This window comes from Biomphalaria glabrata, chromosome 2 (assembly GCF_947242115.1).
Source record: "Biomphalaria glabrata chromosome 2, xgBioGlab47.1, whole genome shotgun sequence".
NCBI lineage: Eukaryota > Metazoa > Mollusca > Gastropoda > Planorbidae > Biomphalaria > Biomphalaria glabrata.
In genome coordinates this window covers 36,639,291-36,658,736 of record NC_074712.1, presented here as the reverse complement: position 1 = coordinate 36,658,736, position 19,446 = coordinate 36,639,291, and the positions used below count along the sequence as shown (strand labels likewise).

At 34.2% G+C, this 19,446-nt stretch overlaps 1 protein-coding gene across 2 annotated transcripts in view; it reads left to right on the top strand.

Annotated features, from left to right (window-relative positions):
* Positions 1-871: 871 nt before the first annotated feature.
* LOC106051103 (mucin-2-like) overlaps positions 872-19,446 on the top strand; it is a 110,805-nt gene continuing 92,230 nt past the window's right edge. Inside the window, exons 1-2 of one of the 2 annotated variants that reach the window (XM_056020299.1) lie at positions 872-1,048; positions 11,345-11,396. The gene's annotated coding sequence lies outside the window, so the exon portion shown is untranslated. Of the gene's footprint in view, positions 1,059-11,344; positions 11,397-19,446 lie in introns of both variants that reach the window. The other variant, XM_056020298.1, reaches the window with a different exon arrangement.

Genomic DNA, 19,446 nt, shown 5'->3' with positions numbered 1-19,446 from the left:
TCAACTTAAATTAGCATTTGCAGCATATAAGGCTTGTCTTCTGTCCGAAGATTAGTGAGGAGTGCAGTATTTCCCGTGGCTGCGCTGCCCCAGCTGTGAACTACATATTTTGCCACATCCAAGGCGAGCATAAGCCGTAAGCACTGTCCGCAGCACATTGACAAACTAAACAGTCTACATTGACGAAAAATTCAAAAACACATTTGACTAATATTATCTAACACCACAAATTACTAACATTTCCATGCATAATGATAATTTTTAACTCTAACTGGACAATTCATCTTACGTGGATAATACAAAGAAAACTACAAATTGTTGTTAAAGCCAAGGGGAACCAAATCGCTAGCTTATTATTTTATTTTTTATTATAGATTGTATCCCTTAGATACTACCTACAGATAGTAAAAGGTATATAAACACTAGATATGCACCTTGTGGCTTGTGGGTCATAATAAATAGATAAAAATAATAAAGCAGATTTCCTTGTTTCCAATGCAAACACTACAATACGAATATAGTACTCTACACTGAATAAAAAAAATGGCATTTTTTAAAATATAAACATAGATAAATTAGATTCTAAATCTATAGATCTATAATCTATAAATCAAAGCCATAATAAGCAGCTTCGTTTAGCATGGTTTAGCACTAACCCTCAAATCAAAGTGTAAAACATTACTAAATGGCGAAGAAAGTATGAATCGATCTTAACAAAATTGATGCTTATGAAATAATTAAACGCATTTTTATTTCATAGAACGTATTAACGTTTTGATTTTTCGCGTAATGAATTTGAAAAACTAAAATTAAATTTTGGTTTTTATATTTTTACAGTATGCCAGTGGGCCAGGTCTATGCCTGGCACAAACTCATCCGGGTTGTTATCATTATGGCTGCCTATTTACATGCAATTTGTATATGTAGCGATATTTCCGTGTTTACATTTAGTGCATAGATCTAAATCTAGATTAAAAGAAAGTTAACGAGAAATTTAAGATCTAGTGCAGTTTAATATTCTGTTTTATATTTAAGCAAAGCAATTTAGGTAAAGACCAGTAAGTAAATCAAACATTAACATTTGTCTTTTTTAAAATGGTTTTTATACTACTCGATCTAAGACTAAGGACTAAGACTAAGACGTCTACTCTAAGTTAAACTAGTCTTACTCTCTTAGTCTTAGTTAGATCTAGTAGTAAAATAGTAGTCTTAGTCTAATAACTAATAATAATGAAGTTACTTTATATTTAGTTACAATGAAGTAATAATAAATTTTATATTATACTATATTTATACTTATTATAAGAGTTATACTAGTTATAGATATATATTTGGTAATCCTGTATATCAGCGTCCCGCGTTCATAAAATGCCGATAATTAGCCAGGATAAAATTTAATTCATTTAATACATGTAATTAGTGTTTTTTAATAAATTTGGATTAAAAAAAAGAACCTTTACATTTTGAATGACATAAATAAAGTACGTTAGCGACTTTTAATATGATCTGCACGCCGCCATTTTGTTTGTTGGTAAGGTACAGTGGTGTTGCCAACTTGTAGTATTTTAAGGATCTTTTTTTTTTTTTTCACATTTTGTTTACTAAAGGCTGTTGCAAGTGTTCTAAAGATAAATAAAGTAATTAATTATAGAAACTAAGGTAAATTTTTATGATGGATAGATGAGTGGATGGATGTTTGTGGTTGGTTATTAGCTTAGATTGATGGTTGGTTGCATGGTTGTGTTAGGGTGTTTGATGGTTGGATGTTGTTGGTTTGCTGTAGTTGGTTGGATGGATTGTTGTGTTAGGATGTTTGATGGTTGGATGTTATTATTTTGCTGTGGTTTTTTGGTTGGCAGTGGTTGGTTGGTGTTGGTAGGTTGATTGTGGTTGATTGCATGGATAGTTTATTGGTTGATTTGATTGATGGTTGGTTGTGATTTTTTTGTTGGTTGGCAGTGGTTTTTTGGTTGTGGTTGAATGGATAGATGGTTGGCTGGGAGGTTGTGTTAAGGTGTCTGATGGTTGGATGGATGTTGATTTTATGTTTTGGTTGGTTGGATGGATGGTTTAATGGTTGTTAGTGGTTTGTTGTTTTTTGGTTGATTGAAATTGGTTGGATGGTTTGATGGTGTTGCTAGGTTGGTTGTGGTTGGTTTGATGCTATTGGTAGGTTAGTTGGATATTGTTGGTTTGCTGTGGGTGGTTGGTTGGTTATTTTTGGTTGGACGGTTTGATGGGGTTGGTAGGTTGGTTGGTTGTGGTTGGTTGGATGGTTTGATAGTGTGTTTGATGGTGTTCTTACATTTGTTGGTTGGTTGGATATTGTAGGTTTGCTGTGGATGGTTGGTTGGTTGGATGGTTTGATGGTGTTGGTTAGTCAGTTGTGGTTGGTTTGATGATGTAGGTAGATTTGTTGGTTGGATATTGTTGTTTTGCTGTGGATACTTGGTTGATAATGGTTGGTTGGTTATGGTTGGTTGGATGGTTTGATGGTGTTGTTAGGTATGTTGGTTGGTTGTGGTTGGTTGGTTTTGGTAGGTTTGTTGGTCGAATGTATGGTTTGTTGGTTGATTTGATTGATGTTTGGTTGTAGTTTGTTGTTTTGGTTGGTTAGCAGTGGTTGGTTGGTTGTGGTTGGCTGGATGGTTGGATGGTTCTGTTACAGTATTTGATGGTTGGATATTATTTGTTTGCTGTGGATGGTTGGTTGACAGTGGTTGGTTATGGTTTGTTGGATAGTTGTGTTAGGGTGTTTTATGGTTGGATGTTGTTGGTTTGCTGTGGTTGGTTGATTGGATGGTTCAGTTAGGCTATTTGATGGTTGGATATTGTTGGTTTACTGTGGATGGTTGGTTGGTTTTGGTTGGTTTGATGGTTATGTTAGGGTGTTTGATGTTTGGACGTTGTTGATTTGATGTGGATAGTTGGTTGTGGTTGGTTGCTTGGTTTGATGATGTTGGTAGGTTGGTTGTGGTTAGTTGAATGGTATTGGTAGGTTTGTTGGTTGGTTGGATATTGTTGGTTTGATGGGGTCGGTTGGCAGTGGTTGGTTGAATGGTTTGATGGTGTTGATAGGTTGGTTGGTTGTGGCTGGTTTGATGGTTAGGGTTTTACATGTGTTGGTTGGTTGGATATTGTAGGTTTGCTGTGGGTGATTGGTTGGTTATTTTTGGTTGGATGGTTTGATGGGGTTGGTAGGTTGGTTGGTTGTGGTTGGTTGGAGGGTTTGATGGTGTTGGTTGTGGTTGGTTTGATGGTATTAGTAGGTTTGTTTGTTGGTTGGATATTGTTGGTTGGATGGTTTGGTGGGTTGGTAGGATATTGTTGGTTTGCTGTGGATGGTTGGTTATTGTTGGTTGGATGGTTTGATGGGGTTGGTTGGTTGGTTGTGGTTGGTTGGATTGTTTGATGGTGTTGGTTTCATGGCTGAATGAATGGCTTATTAGTTGGTTTGATGGTGTTGGTAGTTGGTAAGTTGTGGTAGGATGACAGGATGGTTGGTTGGTTAATTTGATTTGTTTGATGCCTGAATGTGGTTAGTTGGTTGGTTGGCTGTTCAACAGTCTCCCGAATCGACAGGAATAATAAACAAACTAGTGTGACCATAAACGAAACTAATATCCGATTCTCACTCCATCACAACTACGCTATTACACTCCTGGCACTACTTGCTCTTATCGAGACCTAAACGGGGACTGAACTAGCCTCCCGTAATTCTATCTATCCTGACCACAGCTACCCTTAATGACCTCCCCTAAATGTCTCCCCTCTAATGTTTGTCTCTATTGTGTAGTTGTCTCCCAGCAGTCCTCCCCTTGTATAAATAATGACTTCTGCTACATGAAATGTTTCTAACCGCTAACCATGGCAATAGCACCCTTGTTTAGTCTTTTATAGCGGCCCCCGAAAGGGGAATAGATAGCCGCCATTAGTTTTGTGTGGTCTGTCTGTCATTTCGTCCATCCCATTTAAATCTCAGAAACTAGATAAGAAAATGATAATTGAACATCATTTCTTTCTTTTCCGAAAATGAACCATTTAATGTTCAGAATTAACTATACAAGCAGAATTTTTTTTTAAATACACCACTTTTAAGTGAAAAACTTCAAAGGAGGTAAGTATTTTTTAAAAAGGTCACAGACTTCTTTATTAATAACTCAAGCTTCATTCATAGATTCTTGATCGATACACGACGATTAATATTTCAGATTATAACGTCGTAACCCAAACCTCTGCAGGACGGTAAGAAATTCGGTCATTTAGCATTGCGCATGCTGACTGTGGCTGCTGAAACTGTCACTAACTTTACTAACGAATTGCTTCTAGTCGCGATATTGAAACTATTTCATCTAGCCGCTTTCATCGATCGATCCCAGTCTTTGGTATATAAATTTAAGAAAACACGCTGCATGTTTTTTCACGTTTTCATTGCGTTTTATTCTATTGATATCTGCGCTCTTTTTGTGTTTGACATTTGTGACGATACGAAGCTTGCATATAAAAATTCATTAGTGTTTACCTAGCAGTCGAGAGAATTTTTTTTTAACAATACCTCTGTTCATGTCAGAACTTCGTGGAACTTTCAGAAATCTGCATGGACGCTGATATCAAAACAGCTCAAATAAATTTCCTAAAAATATTAAAAGTTGATGTATATCGCTGATAAAAAAAAAAATACTAGATCTAGCTCATAGGCCACATGGGAAAAACTCTAGTTTGACCGTTATAATTTTTCAAAGTAAATAATAAATAGGCTAAATGTAAATTTTCTTGACTACTAGATTTAGATCGCTTTTGAAAGGACTATCACGTTCGGGAATTTCCGAAAGTAAGATTGTCAGTTATAAACGTGTCCACCCAACTTGACCAAGACTGAATTCTTTCACAATTTATCTCCCCTCGCCCAGCCCCAAATTCCACCGGCTCTAATGTTGTAAACTTGCCATACGGGTATCACATAAACTACCTTGTTCATCCCTATTGTTAAGTTTTAATTGTTTACCGCTCCGAACGATGGGCAACAAAATAGAAACTGTACTACCGCTAACCTGCAGGTAGGAAGCACTAGTCCGTAAGAAAAGAATCGAAAAAAGTGGACAAAGTTGTACCTGGTTTGGTTACGTAGTCATACGATAGGGGACAATTCCATACACTAAATCTACACTGACGGTTGACATCCTTCGGCATGTAGATAAATGTGTGAAAATGAATTTTCTGAAATTAACATTCTTCCCCCACCAGTCAACTCCCCCCAAAAAAAATGAACCAAGTCGAATCTATATAAGAGAGACTCACAACCATCTTAACATACTACGGTACTCTAGAATTCAAACAACAGTTTTTTTAAACAGTTGTTAGGCATTGTTATTTTGTACTTCTTTACGATCTGCTTTGTGCTTGTGATCTCATAAAAGTTCTTGTAACACATTATATAAGTGCACAATACAGAAATGGCTGTAAGACGTACTCGAATCGTAAATTTATATCAAATCATGACTGATCAGCAGATAAAAGAGGAGAGGTGGACTTTAACAAGATTATCAGCAGCAATCAATACAAAAGAAAACTGCCTGGCCTGGTTAGCCAAACGTCGATTGATTAGAAATACATACGACTGTATCATTTGTCATCAGCCAGCAACATTGGTCGCCTATGCCCAAGGAATCGACGGCTTCCGTTGGTCATGCCGGGGATGTGATTTTCGAAAATCAGTTCGAGACGATTCGTTCTTCAGTGGTAGTCACATAGCACTTGAACAGTTGTTACAGTTGATTTACTGTTGGTGTTATGACATGCCCCAGTTTAACATTATCCATGAAACAAATATTTCTTGCAAAACTATTATAGACTGGTGCAATTTTTGCAGAGACGAATGTGAAAACTATATAGAAAGACACGGACTTTTGGAAATTGGTGGCATCGACGAAAATGGAGATCCAATTGTTGTTGAGATTGATGAGACAAAATACTTTCATCGTAAATACCATAGAGGTCAGTGGAGAGAAGGCCACTGGGTGTTTGGAGGTGTTGAAAGACTTTCCAAAAAATGTTTTTTAGTTGAAGTGCCTGATCGCACTGCAGCAACGTTAACACAAGCTATAACACAACACATTTTGCCTGGTACGCACATAGTATCTGATGGATGGGCTGCTTATGCTAATATAGCAAACATAAATAATGGGGTCTACAGTCATTCTGTAGTAATACATCAAGACAACTTCGTAGACCCCAACGACAGCGATACACACACTCAAAACATCGAGAATATGTGGATGAGAGCAAAACGAAAATTAAAACATCAATTCGGAACAAGCAACGGACTCTTCCATTCATATTTAAATGAATTTATGTTCAGGACTGCCTTAGGGCATAAACATATTTTCTGTGAACTATTGGTGGGGATTACTGAATCCTATCCTATGCATTGATGCTAACGTCAGTAACTGTTTTTAAAATGTATATATGTTTATGTATGTGTGGCATATTTTTTATATATATATATGTGTCTGTGAAAAGAGAGAACTTTAAATTTTTTTTTAACATCAACTAAATAAGTTTGTGTATTGATATTATAATAAGGTAATAATTTTTTTGTGACCTTTATAAACGTGTATTTTTGTATTTTATTTCAAAGAGTATTGTTATGGTAAAATAAATATTAACATTGCACATGGTTTACATTGTGTTTTAAGTGTTCGATTTTGTTTTTGTTGAATTTTTCTTGTTTTAATTAAATCTAATAATAGAACGAGATTCCAATTCTAGGTCTACCTGTTTTCAAAATCATTAGGTTAAGTTTGATAATGTATCGGTAACTGTATGCGTGCAAATATTGGATTCCTTATAATAAATATAGGCCTTATCTTAATCGCTCAGTGTGTAGTACTGTAGATCCTAAAAGGATTAAGCCTATACTAGTAGCACTGTCTACGCATGTAGGCTATTACATTATTTCGAAAAATGTGTTAGAGCCTACATTAATTTAGTATTACACTGTAGAATTAGGAGCGTCCCTTTTATAAGAGCATATATATCATAAAACATTTTAACAATTTGATACATAAGTGGCATCCATTTGCTCCTGTGGCCCCACCAGTCCATTTTGGTGCCGGCCCACCGGGCATTTGCCCGAACGCCCATATAGCCAATCCGCCCCTGCATTTACAGCACCAAGATTCGTAGTGCTCCTAAAAAATGAAAAGTCTCATAAAATCCTCCTAAAAATTGCCCTCACCTAAAATCTAGGCCTACTTGTAGCAGTGGACAGTTCGTAGATCTAGGCCTACCTATAGTGGCAGTGTGTACCTTTAGATCTAACATGTAGTGAAAATAATTCTCACCTTACCTGAAAACTCTTTGAATTTTAGTCAATTTAATGTTCTCGATATATTTAATGTCTTGATTTACGCTAAATCACTAGAATCTAATGAATATAATTAGCACAAATGCACACCATGACCATATATAAGATACATATAGGTACTAAAAATATACATTTTCACCACAGAGAATATTATGAAGGCATCTCTAAAAGAATGTTTCTTATTTAAAAAACATGAAATAGCGACATATTTGAGATGTTTAAAATAAATCTTTGGAAAAAAAAGATAACATTGTTTTCTGTTCTGGCTGGGATGTTGGCAAGATATTTATTATTTCCACAATCAAGTACCAATAATTTATTTGAAAAATGCATAGTTTTGTGTATGTTTTACAATGCATCAAACAGGGCAGGACAAACTGAATTATATAAATGTGTATATGTATATATATGTCAATATATATGTATATATATATCACACATATATCACACATACATATAGATCATACATTCCATCCTTAAAGTCTCCTAAAATCTTGTCATGGTAAAGTTCTACTAACTTTGACATCTCTATATCTTATATTTGTCAATCGCTGTAATTTGATCACAGTATTTTACTATTTTAAGTTTTTTAATTTCTGAAAAAAAAAATTCTGGAAAAAATGAGTAACAGAGCCTAAAGAAAAACGTGAGACATAATAATTATTTATACTGGTGGGGTATGTAATAAATCTGGACATAGATCTAAAACAATCACAGCATAAGAGCATATATATATATATATATATATATATATATATATATATATATATATATATATATATATATATATATATATATATATATATATATATATATATATATATGCCTATAAATATATATATTTTTGACATAGATCTAGATCAAAACTCTAAACATTTGAAATAAAAATACAAAAACAAAAATATATATTTAAAATAATTTATCAAATTGTTTTTTTTTTGTTTTTTTTAGATCTGCATAAAATAAAATCGTTTTCTGATAAAAAAAAAATAGTAGTTAGAAAACTTAGATTTGTAAAAGAAATGTTTATTTGTAGTTGGCAGCTTTCGAAATGACACGCCTCCCCCCGCCAAAAAAAATCTAGCCAAGTTGCTGATCAAGCCTTGACAACAAAGAATGTCGTGAAAATGACGCGGGGCGCTGATCTACAGGATTACCATATATTTATATATTATATTATTATATATTATTATTATATAAATATTATAAATAGTTTATCGTAGTATGAATCATAGTTAATTTTATTTATATATTATATTATTATATATTATTATTATATAAATATTATAAATAGTTTATCATAGTATGAATCATAGTTAATTTTTAAGTTTATCATTTTTATGGTTACCTTTGCCAGCCTTTGAATTCAGTCATATAAATATAAGATTGTAACTTAAACTTGTTATATTTATTGATAATATAATATAATATATTCTAAATCTAATGACTAAAGTGTCTAAAGTCTAATGTGAGTAATGTAAATGCCAAATTTGAAATTCTATACTGACTAGTCTATATACTCAGACTTGATAGACCTAGGACCTAGTAATGATAAACAGTCACATTCACAGAACATCTATAGACAGACTATAGACTCTTGTTATTCTACTTACTATCTATATATATCTAGAATAATCTAGATCTAGAATATCAATATATATATATCTATCTAGTTCTAGATCTATATATAATAATATATATGATATCTAGTTGACTAAGTCTAGATATATCTAATTTAATAATACTAGAATTTAATATTTATTGCAATCCAGGTAATGTCTTCAATTATTATTATTATTATTATAGCTTTTATATAGCGCTACTTTCATGCTTATAGCATGCTCAGAACGCTTTGATCCAATCTCATTTGTGGACCAGTGGGGGGAGAGGGGGTATCTAGGAGTTGGTTTTCCGTGCTGCCTTTAGGCGCTCAGTAAACGCTACTCTGCCCGAGTCGGGTGTCGAACCTCGAGCCCCCTTCTAGGTAGCCAAGTTCAAGCCCACTTAGCCTCTCGACCACGATTCAGAAGATTAAGCCATTAAGGATGAGTGCTGCCTGTGTTTTACATGACTATGCAAAGACAGTTGAGGTGACAGTTGTGACCTGCATATTTTTCTGCATCTTTTGATCTTGTGTAGACAAATGACAAAGCTATTGTCTGCTGGCAGTCTATTTAGATCTATAGGAGTAGACTCTATAGCTCTTGTTACAATCTTGTATTAGTAATATAGTACTACTCACTGACAGCTGTGACATGTATATTATTCAGCATTTTTTGATCTTGTGTAGACATTGACTGCCGGCGGTTTATTTAGATCTATAGATCTTGTTACAATCTTGTATTAGTAATATAGTACTACTCACTGACAGTCCTCACTGTGCTATAACTGTAGATCTTCTAATATAATATATAATTATCTCTACTCCTTGTTATAGACCTATATATAAATCAATATGTGATAAATGTTAAGTAAATCTAGTCTTCACTTCAATCTACGTAATCTATGATCTAAACTGTCACTCTTACCATTCCACTTTTTGATTTGTTTAATTTTAGGTAAAATCTAGATATAGCCCTAGTCTAGAGATCTACACTGCAGCACAGACTTTTGGTGTAGTTTTCTAGTTTTAGAATTACTCTATTAATGTCATATACAAAGTATGGTCTATCTATAGAAATGGCATGCTTAGTAGTGAAAAGGTCTGGTGACATTAAGACATTAGCTTCAGATAAAATTTATTTTAGAATTTCTGTGGGATTAGAAGAGTTCTTACCTTAAAACAATTGCAACGTTGAGTTACCTCCCTGGGATTGTTAAAGAAATTTTAATAAGAAAATTATTTAACAATTTTATGCAAACGAAAAAAAAAAAGTATTTTTAAAGAATTTTACCAATGCTTATAGTGTATTTATGGGGGCAATATGTAGGATTAGGTTCTCATTATGTCTAAGGGTTTTGTGCTAAAAAAAAAAAAGAAATAGAATTTAACACGAGTAGGAGAGAGTGGTTAGATAAAGATGGTGCATTTATGGTTTAAATTGTGTACAATTGAAATAATTAGTTGAATGTAAGACATAGTTTTCTTTTTTTTTCATGGTCACTTCTGATGCCACTTATGAGTAATTTCTTAATCTCTGGATAGATTTTGTAAACCTGTATTGTGGAGCATTAACACTTCTGTGTTGAACTGTCCCAGGTTTTAAAAAAATACAGAAACAATTTGGATGTTTTGTAAAACAAACATGCAAAAAAAATATAAAAAATAAAGCAGGGATAATAACAATTATATCATTAAAATAATATGAACACTTTAATTTATCCCATGGTTTGAAATGGCTTGTGTATGTGTGTGAGATTTGAGTTTGGTTTTATTTTTTTAAATTTTTTATTAGATTGAGATTAAGGGAAACAGTTTCTCTATATTAAAGTCTTCAACCAATTTGGTTATATTGACATTCATGATGTTTTATTGTTGTTGTTTTTTACTTCCCTAATTGAGCTTCTGAGCCTTCAATAAATTCATAACAGATCAGCAAACCATTAATATGATTAATTTCTAACTTTTGACCTAATAGGTTTATCAGTTGAAATATTGTAACACTTTAAAAGTTGTTTTGCACATTTGATGTCCTAAACTTGTGTTTGCAAAAAAAACAGAACAAACAATATATAAGATTTTACTACAATTAAAAAGCTATATAATTATATAACTTAATAACATTACATTTTATTCTGAACTTTAAAAAGTAGAACCTCCTATATTAGATAACTTTTTTCAAAAAGTGCAGAGTCTTTAATTATACACCTGACTCATAAATATTGCAATGTACTTCATTTTTGTTCTTAATTCCATACCAACCTAAAATTAGTAAATAAATTGTGATTTATTTTTCACTAACTGACATTGTTTGTCTTCTGCTTTACTCTGAAGATCTGTTTCTACCTACACATTTTTTTTTTTTTTTTAATAAACAGATTTTTTCACACTCAGCATGATTTGTATATGTGTTTGGTCTCTTGCTTTAAGGTAAGTACTTTTTAGAAACTAGTCTACCATTTTTATCTCATACAAATTTCTTTTTTTTTTTTTTTTGTTGATTTATTATTATTAATTTCTAAAGGAAAAGCTAGAACTTCATGTCTTTAGAAGTAACAAATAGAAATAAACAATATAAAAACTTAATGTGTGAATAGTTCAGTTGTCATTGTATAGAATGGTTGAAATCACTCAACAATCTTATAAATATAAAAATGGAGATTCACCCAGCTACAAAAAAAAAGGCATATTGTGAGACTGGTAGCTCATATAAAAATAAATCTACCTTTTATTTTAGTCTAAAATTAATTATTATTGCTGAAAATATGGTAATGTGTAAGATGCCTACCCTTTCAAAATTTGCTTTGAGAATTTTTTTTCCACAACCTTACAAAGACCATTCACATTGGCCATCAATGAAATCAAAGTAAAAATTTAACATTTATCTCTCTCTATATATTCCAATTTGTGTTTGTGTTATTCTTTTAAAGCAGACTAAAGATGTTACAATAAGTGTTCTAATTGTTTTTTTTTTATTTTTTACTCTCTTGATGTTGCCAATCAATTGTTTTTTGAAAGAATATGTCAAAACTTTTTTTTTGTTGATAATAATATTCATTATTATCCATGAGGATAATTGTCTTGAAATTTGTACATTACACATAAAAAAACAACAACATACAGTAACTATAGAAAACAAAATATAATGTTCGCTAAACATAATCAGCAAAGTGATGTTATATTCTTATCCTAACTTTACATAATCAGCAAAGTGAGGCTATATTCTTATCCTAACTTTACATAATCAGCAAAGGGAGGCTATATTCTTATCCTAACTTTACATTACATAATCAGGAAAGTAAGGCTATATTCTTATCCTAACTTTACATTACATAATCAGGAAAGTAAGGTTATATTCTTATCCTAACTTTACATTACATAATCAGCAAAGTGAGGCTATATTCTTATCCTAACTTTACATTACATAATCAGCAAAATGAGGCTATATTCTTATCCTAACTTTACATTACATAATCAGCAAAGTGAGGCTATATTCTTATCCTAACTTTACTAAACATAATCAGCAATCAGAGTGTTGCACAGAAAACTAAGCTCTTCACTTTCATAAGTCAAAAGCATTATGATTATGTGGTACCATGATAGAGATAAGTCTGTTCACTCCTAGTTATAACTAGAAGCAATAGGTTGTCTGACGATAGAAATAAGTTGGTTCATTCCTTCAGTTAGAAGCAATACGTATAGCTTGATAGAGATAATCTGATCCACTCTTTCCAGACAGAAGCAATACGTATAGCTTGATAGAGATAATCTGATCCACTCTTTCCAGACAGAAGCAATACGTATAGCTTGATAGAGATAATCTGATCCACTCTTTCCAGACAGAAGCAATACGTATAGCGTGATAGAGATAATCTGATCCACTCTTTCCAGACAGAAGCAATACGTATAGCGTGATAGAGATAATCTGATCCACTCTTTCCAGACAGAAGCAATACGTATAGCGTGATAGAGATAATCTGATCCACTCTTTCCAGACAGAAGCAATACGTATAGCGTGATAGAGATAATCTGATCCACTCTTTCCAGACAGAAGCAATACGTATAGCGTGATAGAGATAATCTGATCCACTCTTTCCAGACAGAAGCAATACGTATAGCTTGATAGAGATAATCTGATCCACTCTTTCCAGACAGAAGCAATACGTATAGCTTGATAGAGATAATCTGATCCACTCTTTCCAGACAGAAGCAATACGTATAGCTTGATAGAGATAATCTGATCCACTCTTTCCAGACAGAAGCAATACGTATAGCGTGATAGAGATAATCTGATCCACTCTTTCCAGACAGAAGCAATACGTATAGCTTGATAGAGATAATCTGATCCACTCTTTCCAGACAGAAGCAATACGTATAGCTTGATAGAGATAATCTGATCCACTCTTTCCAGACAGAAGCAATACGTATAGCTTGATAGAGATAATCTGATCCACTCTTTCCAGACAGAAGCAATACGTATAGCGTGATAGAGATAATCTGATCCACTCTTTCCAGACAGAAGCAATACGTATAGCTTGATAGAGATAATCTTGTCCCCTCTTTCCAGACAGAAGCAATACGTATAGCTTGATAGAGATAATCTGATCCACTCTTTCCAGACAGAAGCAATACGTATAGCGTGATAGAGATAATCTGATCCACTCTTTCCAGACAGAAGCAATACGTATAGCTTGATAGAGATAATCTGATCCACTCTTTCCAGACAGAAGCAATACGTATAGCTTGATAGAGATAATCTGATCCACTCTTTCCAGACAGAAGCAATACGTATAGCTTGATAGAGATAATCTGATCCACTCTTTCCAGACAGAAGCAATACGTATAGCGTGATAGAGATAATCTGATCCACTCTTTCCAGACAGAAGCAATACGTATAGCTTGATAGAGATAATCTGATCCACTCTTTCCAGACAGAAGCAATACGTATAGCGTGATAGAGATAATCTGATCCACTCTTTCCAGACAGAAGCAATACGTATAGCGTGATAGAGATAATCTGATCCACTCTTTCCAGACAGAAGCAATACGTATAGCTTGATAGAGATAATCTGATCCACTCTTTCCAGACAGAAGCAATACGTATAGCGTGATAGAGATAATCTGATCCACTCTTTCCAGACAGAAGCAATACGTATAGCTTGATAGAGATAATCTTGTCCCCTCTTTCCAGACAGAAGCAATACGTATAGCTTGATAGAGATAATCTGATCCACTCTTTCCAGACAGAAGCAATACGTATAGCGTGATAGAGATAATCTGATCCACTCTTTCCAGACAGAAGCAATACGTATAGCTTGATAGAGATAATCTGATCCACTCTTTCCAGACAGAAGCAATACGTATAGCTTGATAGAGATAATCTGATCCACTCTTTCCAGACAGAAGCAATACGTATAGCTTGATAGAGATAATCAGATCCACTCTTTCCAGACAGAAGCAATACGTATAGCGTGATAGAGATAATCTGATCCACTCTTTCCAGACAGAAGCAATACGTATAGCTTGATAGAGATAATCTGATCCACTCTTTCCAGACAGAAGCAATACGTATAGCTTGATAGAGATAATCAGATCCACTCTTTCCAGACAGAAGCAATACGTATAGCGTGATAGAGATAATCTGATCCACTCTTTCCAGACAGAAGCAATAGTTAGCGTGGTGGAGATAATCTGATCCACTCTTTCCAGACAGAAGCAATAGTTAGCGTGGTGGAGATAATCTGATCCACTCTTTCCAGACAGAAGCAATAGTTAGCGTGATAGAGATAATCTGATCCACTCTTTCCAGACAAAAGCAATAGCATGATAGAGATAGGTCTCCTTCATATTCCTCAACACTTACCAATATTATTTTCATCATATTTTCTTCAAATCGTTGTCTTTTTATGTTTGTATCACTGAAATGATAAAGCGTGTGTTAGTGAGAAAGTCCAGCAACATCCACTTCTTAGCGCTGGACGCATGGGCGGACTGGCTATAGGGGCCGTAGAGCCACCGAACTGGCCGCCATCAATGCCACTATGGCACGCATGAAATTGTTAAAGGTTTTATAACATTCTCTTATAAAAAGGTCCATCAGAGCGCCGTGTTTAAAAACAAACCTTTCACAGACTCTACAGTGTAATACCACCTTAATTTAGCACATTTTCCGAAATAATGTAATAGCCGTCATACGTAGACAGTGCTACTAGTGGGCTTCATCCTTTTAGGGCCTACATACTTAGCGATTAAAAATCGGCATAAGGTCTATATTTCTTATAAAGATACAGAGTTCATTGTATGCATACATATCGATACATTATCAAGCTTAACATAATGATTTTGAGGACAGGTAGACCTAGAAATGGATGCCCATCATATGGTATAGAATTTGTGGGACGAATAGCATAGAAATCCCGGGCCGATTTTGACACCCAGTCCGCCCCTGGCTGGACGTCACATCAGACAGTATTACCTCCATCAAACACAACAGAGTTGAAGAGCAATAGGAACAGAATAACCGTCATAGAATATAAGGAATTGTAGAGGTTGTTGTTTTTTTCAGCATTAACATTATGCCAGAGAGAGAGAAGACACGACCAGAGGCTACACAATATCTGATAAAAAGAGGGAGGAACGGGGATCTCTCGTTACATCGGTTTGATTCATTTACTTTTACGAGCAATCCATCCATCTTTTTTTTTTATTTATCACTAACATTTTCAAATAATATAAAAAAAAAACAACTTTGTTTTTTTTTTCGTCTGCAAAACATTTTAATTGCATTAATGAGAACGAATTAATTCCTCCCCCCCCCTCCTATTGTGTGTGTGTAGGCCTACGTCTTCGAGCTGCCTCTGATCTTTACAACTGTAGTAAAGTTAGTGTTTGGGGAGGAGGGAGTAAGCCAATTACAACATAACATTTAGTGTTGATCATTTGCCAGTTTCTGCAGTTCCCATCTGGCCTCGGTTTGATCATCACATGCTAGTTGTTAAATAAACTCCTTGACTTGGTAATAGAGTTTAAATAGGATTCAAACAATAATGAAGCATTACGAATTTCATGTGACTAGTGACTGTACACTTAATCTGTGGTACATCTGCATCAGGGCGAGTGTTGTAATGGACTGAGGTTCTAAAGTTTGAGGCGGACTCAGGAATTTCAGCTCTTAATTGTTTAGGAGAGACTCAATTTTGTGTGTGTGTGTGTGTTGATGGAGGTGAGAAAGAAGTCCCGATCCTTCGTCACAGAAATAGTCGACCTGTCCAAAGGGCATCGAGATCCAAAATAAAGCTTGGCTCTGGCACGCCAGTGTTCACTTGATCTGTAATGCATCTTGGCTCTGGCACGCAAGTGTTCACTAGATCTAGATTTATAATAAATGTTGAATCTGGAACATCAGTGTTCACTAGATCTAGATTTATAATAAATGTTGGATCTGGAACATCAGTGTTCACTAGATCTAGATCTGTAATAAATCTTGATCTGGAACATCAGTGTTCACTAGATCTAGATCTGTAATAAATCTTGATCTGGAACATCAGTGTTCACTAGATCTAGATCTGTAATAAATCTTGATCTGGAACATCAGTGTTCACTAGATCTAGATCTGTAATAAATGTTGGATCTGGAACATCAGTGTTCACTAGATCTAGATCTGTAATAAATCTTGATCTGGAACATCAGTGTTCACTAGATCTAGAACTGTAGGCCTAATAAATCTTGATCTGGAACATCGATGTTCACTAGATCTAGATAGGACCTGTCCAATAGGGTTTGTTGCTGAACATAAAAATTTTATATGTGTCAGACGCGAATAGCCCAATTTTCAGTAAAAGAAATTACGAAAGTCATTTCTCTATAGAAGAAGTTACGAAGGCTAAATAAAATACAATCACAGACCTATATATACTACAATAAATATAGGTTTTTGATTGCTAGTTACGATTTATTTAGGTAGGTGCTGTTTTACTATTACATACCAACTATTAGAGTTTAGAAAAACCCAGGTTTGTTTCTTGTGTAACGCTATTAGCTAACACAGTGTTTCTCAAACTTTTTTGTCTGCCGGCACAGTAAACAAACTACAAAAATGTCGCGGCACACCACGAACAGCAACAATTGTTTTATAATAAAAAGAAAAAAAGATTTTACCTGTTTTTAAGTATTACATTTAATGTGAAGGGTGTGCCTGTTTTTTGAGAGCGAATGCGATCTAATCGAGGCTTCAGAGTCGACAAACAAATTCGCATTTCATTGTCTATTGTAAGAAGTCTCTCTAGACTTGATTTCAGTCAGTGCTGAAAATCCAAACTCACAAAACCATGAAGATGCAAATGGAAGAATTATTTTGATTGCTTTTAAACTGATTGCAGGATATAACTTGTTGATTGAAATCCAAAACACATCCAAGCTTTCTCGGCAAAACTTGACTTAAAAACTGCATCGTTTTTTAAATCAATGAGCTGCTCTGCTTCTTCAGTTGTCAGATTAGTAGCTTCATTGATTCCAAATGGATAACTGACCCATCCACACTCATTACTTCCAACTGTTGGAAAGTAATGCTGCAATGCTGACTGCAGGTGTGACAAAGTGACCAGAATTTCGGGGGTGAGTTCTTTATTTGAAGCACATTCAATGTAAGTAGGAAAGCAGGACTCCTTTAGAGATCTTACTTTACAACAAAGACAATTTTTCACCAAATGACTTCAGTTTTGAGGATACAGTGATGATGGTTTCCGATGGTCCTTGAAGGCTTAAATTCAATGAATTTAATTTGTCAAATAAATCAAAGAGAAATGTCACCTTAATCCACCGGTCTCGTCATGAATAGAAAATCCAAAGTCTTTTTTTTTTCAGCCTCCAAGAATGAAATCAGCTCAGCCTTGAGTTGGACGACACCTTTAACACTTTTCCACCTGGAGAGCCAACGAACGTTGGTGTGATACAGAAGACATTTGTAGTCTGAATTAATTGCTTCACAGAGCTGAGAGAAAAGTCGGGATGCAAGCGGTCGAGATTTGATGAAGTTTACAACTTCAATCACTTGATCCAGAGCAGACATCAAATCTTTCGGCAAAGATTTGAAGGCTAAATCTTCTCTGTGGATCATGCAGTGAACAACTAATACATTTGGATTTTCTTGACTTACAAGAGTGACGAATCCCTTTCTATTTCCCTGCATGGAAGGACAATCATCGGTGCAATCTCCGACAGTTTTTCCACTGTAGTTTGAATAGCAAGCTTATTATTATCGTTGCCAATTCAAGAACTGCTGTGCGTCTGCTAAGGCGGCCAACTTTTAGTCATTATAATAATATATGTATAGTGGACAATTCCCTAACCTGAATAGCTAACACCCCTTTCCGTCACTATGGAGCGCTGCACTTCTATTACTGGTCGTTGCAAGTGGGGATGTCATCGCAATGTAAAATAAACATTTAATAGTGTGGCGTTCTGAAAACCCCCGCGGCACACCTGTAAATCTTCGGTGGCACACTAGTGTACCGCGGCGCACAGTTTGAGAAACACTGAGCTAACACCTCATATCATCTCTCCATTAGTATATTTAGATCTATAATCTAATTCTAGTCTAGATCTATATATAAAAATCGGATAGATCTAGTAATAGTATAGATTCTATCTTGAGACTAGATTGCCGAGTCTAGCCTATGCTATGCCTATAGTCAGTTTTTATTAGAAAAAAGTCTAGATATTAATAAAGACTAAAGTTTTTTAATTATTAGATTATTAAATATAGACATAAGACATAGATCTAATAATACTGTAATACGTTTACTAGGCTATACTCTATACTTAATCTACTAAACTAGAGATCTATCTATAGATCTATCTATAATCTAGTCAATCTAGATCTTTACAATATTCATTATAATACTTCTACTTATAATGACTTATTTAATAAGTTAGTACTTAGACTTAGATCTATTATAGTTTATTAATAGATTTACTTTTCAATGCCTAGACCTAATAATAAAATTGCGAATGATGTCTATAATGACTGATTATTATTATTATTATTTTTATAATAATAGGCCTACTAAATCTAGGTCTAGACTCTACTTAAATCTAGTCTAAAATAATGACTGTCTAAGACTCTAGATGATTGAGAAGTTCACACAGAGGTGTTTTTAATAATAAGGCATGTCGGCTGAAAGTATATAAAGTGCTTTTTTTTTTTGTAAAAATAAAAAAAGAGGATCCGGTACTTTCATTTTTTTTTTTTTTTGCGGGGTTATTGCTACTTAATACATTGATACCGGATCGATTTAAATAGGGCCTAAGTATACAAGCTGGATTTCGAGCATTGGATAAATTTATTTTTGAAGTACAAAGTTTTATGGAAGAGGCAATATATTAGTTGTTTGAAGTTTGTAACTTCTTAAATTCAGGCTAAAAATATCGAAGCCTACATTTTTACACTCATTTTTAAACAATTAGAAGAGATGGACTCATA